Consider the following 6,095-nt stretch of genomic DNA (forward strand, 5'->3'; position numbering starts at 1 on the left):
ATATATATAAAACTTTGTAAAGCAGTAGCACATGTGCCAATATCTGGATGAAGTTGCGCATGCAGAAATATGTTTTGCCTGATCTGGGATTTCTCTAGGCAGCACACTTCAGCCTTGGACTTTGCATGTTCGACCTGCGCTTGCTTGTTTTTGTTTTTTTTTCTAGATATTCCCGCCTCCACCGTCATATCAAGCGTGATTGAGCACCGAACATGCACCAACGCGCTGCAACCCATGAACTGACCCTGTATTAGGTCCACATGCAATATCCTTTAATATATAGTATGTATGGAATAAAGAAAGTCAACAAATAATTCTTCAAATCCATTACTGTAGGTGAAATTGCTCATTTCCCACAGCACAGTGATTGAAAATCAACACACTATGGAGTATATTTGAATAGAAATTGCAGTGATGTCATAGCTATTATAGAAAGGGAAAATCAGACGTGCTCGAGAAAAATGGCTGATTGAAAACGAGATGCTAAAAACATGTGCTCAGCGATTAACGGAGATAAACGCAGATTCGGAAAAGTAAAGTCGGCTGGTGAATTAATCACCCAACTGGTTGAAGCCCTCCAAAATATTCTCGCACTCATAACAGCCCTCTAAGTGAAACCAGAGCTACATGGCTCGACATGGCTGCTATTACCTTATGCATTTGCAATACTCTTCACTCCTTCTTCCCACTCCTCCCCCTCGTCCTCCTCCTCACTTTACTCGTTTGCTACAGTAGGTTTTCCTTTCCTTTTTATGCAGACTACTCCCTTTGCGCTGATGCTCCCTGGACCTCCGCTTGCTCAAAGCGGGTGGTCTAGCTCCATTCGTCTTTGTCAGGCTGCATTACTGCCATGAGAGGCAAGTGTATACACACGTGCACACACACATGCATGCATACGACACACCGGTGCCTGGTCTCCCATGGGGTGGGGGTGGGGGTGGGGAGGCCGTGACAGCGGCTTCGCCAGTGCAGGCCAATGAATACAGATCACCTAGCTTCTCTCAACCACGAAGAGCCAGAGATCCTCGGTGGCCCGGTGGGACGCCCAACCAGGCTGGCGGCGTGCAGCCTTCACGGGCTCCATTTCCATGTACACGCCTGCCTTGTATAAACATTGTGCTGTCAATAGATGGGGCAAACTGGGCCATCGGTACCGCACTGCTATCATCTATCTATCTATCGACTAATGAAATGCTAAATCAAATGTGAATCCATTGTGTACCTTAATATGGTCACATATGGGCGGCACGGTGACCTCAAAGTTCAGAAGCGCAGAGTTTGATTTCAGCTCCGGCCTTCTTGTGTGGCGTTTGCATGTTCTCCCCCGTGCCTGCATGGGTTTTCTCCGGGTAATCCGTTTTTCTCCCACATTCCAAAGACATGCATGGAAGGTTAATGGAACCGTCTAAATTGACCCTAGGTGTGATTGTGAGCGTGAGTGGTTGTTTATCTTTGTGTGCCCTGCCATTGGCTGGCAACAAGTCCAGGGTGTACAACGCATACTACCCGAAGACACACCCCCTGCGACCTTTGCGAGGATAAGCGGAACTGATAATGGATGGAGAAAGAAAATCCGGTCAAATTTTTTCAGCCTTGGATAATAAGTACAGTACTTTTTTTTTTTTCGGTCCAGACCGTACTGGTTGGGGACCATTTATGTATTTATGTAATGTGTGACCTCCCAGTTGCACGTTAGTAAACACTGCGACCTTCCCGGGCTTGTGTGTGTGTGTGCTCTGTGTGCAGTGGAACAGCATCGAGGTAATCTGGCCTGATGTATTGTCGTGCGCTACACTTGTGTGCGCCCAATCCTCTTCAAGCATGCAGCAAGCATCTTAATCAGCTTGGAGAAGTACTCAAGCAGCGCTAAGCTCAATGCTGCTGTTTTTTTTTCCTTCAACGACACACGGAGAAAATAACGTTTTGTTCAAGTTCATCAAGTGCTTTGTATTTGATCTGCTGTTTTGTCATGTAAACATTTGAACTTCATTTGTCTCACCACATTTCCATCTTGTACTGTCATCACATACCCGCCTTTATCAGGTGTTAGACTAACACCTGGCGATGCCAGAACACGTGTGGTGTGTGAGTATCAACACAAAGTGCCATTTAAGTGACGTCAGGCCTTACATGAGCTCATTAAGTGTAAATGACCCAAGTTGCTAATGAGCGGCGGCTCTCCAAAAGTGATGAATGACACCATTCAGTCATATGAGTTGGTATTAAATGACAGGGTGCATTCCGGAATGAAGTCATTAGTCACTTTAAGTTTCATCAAATAATTACACCTCATTTAAGAATGTTTATTGCGGGAAATATTAGCTGCTGTTTTTACAACGCATCAAAGCAAATGTCATGACTCAGAGTTGACAATGCTGGAAGCAGAATTATCATCTGGGGCAGACAAACTGCCAAAAAAAAAACTGAAGTGTGTATTGGTGTATTGATGGCAGATAGAGCTTTAACTTAACTTCAACTTATCTTAACTTTATAGGGCCTCCGCAATTTACTTTTATCTTTTGTAAGGTTGGCCCTAGTTCCACCTCGAGTACTCGCATTCGGCCCATTATTATTTGGGGGGAGTTTAATTTAATTCTTGACCTTTGGGGTTAGTATTTTGATGAAGACATTTCAAAGAAATATTCTGAACGGACTAGCTGTTCTAAATTGTGATAAAACAGGAAAATTTGTCTCCTTTAATTAAGGGCTAGCATGTTTAATTTAGCATCAGCCATATTGGAAAAGCAATTAGCTACATTTGCTAGTAGCTAATCCATGTCAATGGTTGACACTCAAAACTTCATAGAATTCCAGCTTGTGTATTTTTTACCTGACAGATGAATCCAAAATGAATCAACAAAACATTGCTGAAGACTGTAAGTCGAAATGAGCTAGCTTCAATTCTATGCTAAAAGGAATGATTGATTTACAGTTGCTATCAATTCCAGTGTCCGTGGTAGTTAATCTTTTAAATTAAATGTATTAAATTTATAATCACATCAATAGTGGACATATTGCTTAGTAAAACATTTATTTGATAGTAAATTTGATGGTGTGTTTTTGCATTTCATCACTACAGACGCCCGGATTGGTGGAATTGCTGTTGTCTTTCTGTGGTTGTAGTTTGCAGTGATGTACTGTATTTTGTACATGTATATTGAGTCAAACTGATCAGTACTTAACTTCTAATTACCTGCTAATTTATATGACGGCATATGGTTAGCACTTTGTTACAGCTCCAGTTGTTGTGAAACGCGCTATTTAAATAAAATTGTATTTTATTTTATTGTATTAATTGGTCATTTATTTTTTTAGTTTCTTGGGTTTTTTTATTGCTTTTTTTTATATGTATATTTTTCAATTTGCATTGTCTTGATGGTTGCACATGAAGCAAGTTACATGAAATAAATCAGAAAAAAAAACTATCAGACAATAATCGGTTTTCCACTACTGCAAGCTAGACCCACAATAAGAAACCTATTTTTAAATGAATACCACTCAGTCAATGTCAATCACATTATTATATTTGTGAAGACCGAATTTTTGATGCATTTAATTGTGGACTTGTACCTAAAGTTGTGCCTATACTTTTACGCCGCTATCTCGTCCTCTTGATCTGTGAGTCCAACTCGCATTCCTTAATGGAAGTACTTTTCTCGGCTCTCGGGGCACATTGGCTCACACGCACATACGCGGAATACCCATCACGTTCATTAGTGGCAGGAACCGGTTGAGGAGGCACCGTCAACCCTGCAAGTGTCAATAAAAACCCTCACCAAGAGTCAGTTAGCAGGAGCCTGAATATTAACTCTGTGACGGGCTCGATGGTAACGCTGTTTGGACAGCCCCAAAGCTAGTCAGGGGCACACTTGAAGGTCTTTCATCATTTCCTCTCCCACATAGAACTGCCTGCTACCGATGACTCGCGCATCCCTGGGCTATTTGGGATTCAAACAGACAGTTGAACTGCTCACACACACACCGAGCCCAAGCATGCAAATATAGAGCAAATGGCCCACAGGCCCTCGGGGAGGAGTGCAGAGGGTAGCTATTAGAGGGAGAGGGGAGAAAAAAAAAAAGAATAACAGATTACAGAGCGAAAACAGAGGGGATGAGAGAGAGAACAAACCACATTCCTCCATGCCAGGGGAATCATTGCCTGCACCCTAATTACTTCTTCCAAACCTGTGGTACTGGTTGCCCTCCTCATGGCTCAAACCACCTGCCACTACCTGCAATAAATCACAAAACTTTGCATCCAGCAATTGCTTTTAGGTTTCCATAGATTTGCATGTTAAGTCTTTGACGATTCATATATATATATATATGTATTTAATAATAATTATATTATTAGATATATTTATTTATTTGCTTCTTACTGATGTCTTGCATGTATTTTGAGTATGTTTTGCATTTTATTTTATGAAACCATGACTGTGATTGGTGTCGCAAACAATAAGTTGTCAGCTATTCAGAACGGTTGGAATCTTTGTTAATACATATGAAACTGTTCCAAGATTTCAAGCCGACTATTCGCCTATGGTGAAGGTTGAATCTTGTCGGAGCTGACCCAAATTGAGAGGAGCGTTTTTCATTTCCTTCTGCTTGTGTTAGATTGAAGTTCCTGAAATCTGTAACGCGTTACCAGACTGAGTAACTGTAAAAATTTTACAGAACAATTTAGACTAACTCGTTGTGTCACTGCCAAAATGTAATATATTACTCTATTGCATTGTAATATATTACTGTGCCATTGTTACTTTTGCAACGCGATTGGTCACCAGTGTAGCATGCCGGTGGGAGTAGCTTTAAAGAGAAATTGCAGAAAATGGACTGATTCGTGTTTTTTTAGGGCTGTCATTGTGTAATATTTTCAGAATTGATTATTCTAGCGATCATTCGATCAATTGATCAAATTAATTAAAAAAAAATTATTTTGCATTATCACGATACCATTTTTCCTCGATTTTTGTTTAGGAACCAATTTTTGTTATTTATTTTCGTGATGTTTAATGATTAAAAAAGCAATCAATAAATTTCTCAATTTGACGCAAATGTCTGTGTGGTTTTGTGTTTTTTGGGTTGTATGGACAAAACAAAACATTTTTCGATTTTGTACTTCTGACTGGCATTTTATCCGATAAGTATGATTCCATAAATTTCCTAATTATTGTTTGCAGCAATGGTATGTGTGTGTGCGTGCGTGTGTGCGTGTGTGTGTCAAAGCCAGAGAGAGTTGTTGCCTGCTCCATGACCCCTCTCGTGTAAACACGGACACACTCCGACGAGGTGCTGAATGGCAACGATTATGAGAAAGCGGCCCCCTTCACTGCACAGACATACACACGCATGCACACACAAATATGCACACGCTCACTCACCCCCGCACACGGACAAACTGGGCATTCTGCCAAGAAGGGAAGACCGTCGGAGGAAGGCCTTACCGCCATGGCTCATTGCCAACCCCCCCAAAGAGAATCACAGGGAGGGGAGGGAGGAAACGCTCACTAGTGCAGAAAAGAGGATGCAAAGATGAAATGAAAGAAAAAGTTCCACTGTAGCGAAACTATGTCACACGAGGTACGAATGATGATGATGAGCGGAACTTGCGAACACCTTCGTCCGATCCCCATCTCAAACAATTATTAACCCCAAACTGGGTGGCAATGGGGTTTTTTCTTGGGAAGTTTTGTCAAGAACCTGACAGGCAAGAACCAGGATTGAATGACAAAATCTGAAACTAATACTAAGATGGCAGCTCGGCGGCCATTCAATATTTCTTAATGTGCTATGACAGGCAGGAAGTCTTCCCGGCAGTTCCCATATGGTCTAGCGGTTAGGATTCCTGGTTTTCACCCAGGTGGCCCGGGTTCAACTCCCGGTATGGGAAAGGCTATTTTCTGCTAATTCTGTGCTTTGGAGAAAAAGTGAATTTGAAAAAAATGATGTCCCAAAAATGGTGTGGTGAGTTGCTATGTCACTACTCCCACCTTAACAAAACATAGCCGCTAGAGCTGCAATGGCTCAGGATATATTTTGACTCTTTATTTTTTTTTTTCCATTTTAAGACTTTTCAGAGCAGGTTTGTTAGGATT

The 6,095-nt window shown here is 41.6% G+C and overlaps 1 non-coding gene across 1 annotated transcript; it reads left to right on the forward strand.

Moving 5' to 3' along the window:
* The first annotated feature begins 5,818 nt into the window (after positions 1-5,818).
* On the forward strand, positions 5,819-5,890 carry trnae-uuc (transfer RNA glutamic acid (anticodon UUC)). The gene has a single exon. It is a non-coding gene; the product is annotated as a tRNA-Glu (tRNA).
* Positions 5,891-6,095: the final 205 nt, after the last annotated feature.

Source organism: Idiotropiscis lumnitzeri, chromosome 1, assembly GCF_059441095.1.
Source record: "Idiotropiscis lumnitzeri isolate Australia: NSW breed Sydney's pygmy pipehorse chromosome 1, RoL_Ilum_1.0, whole genome shotgun sequence".
In the NCBI taxonomy this organism is placed as follows: Eukaryota; Metazoa; Chordata; class Actinopteri; order Syngnathiformes; family Syngnathidae; genus Idiotropiscis; species Idiotropiscis lumnitzeri.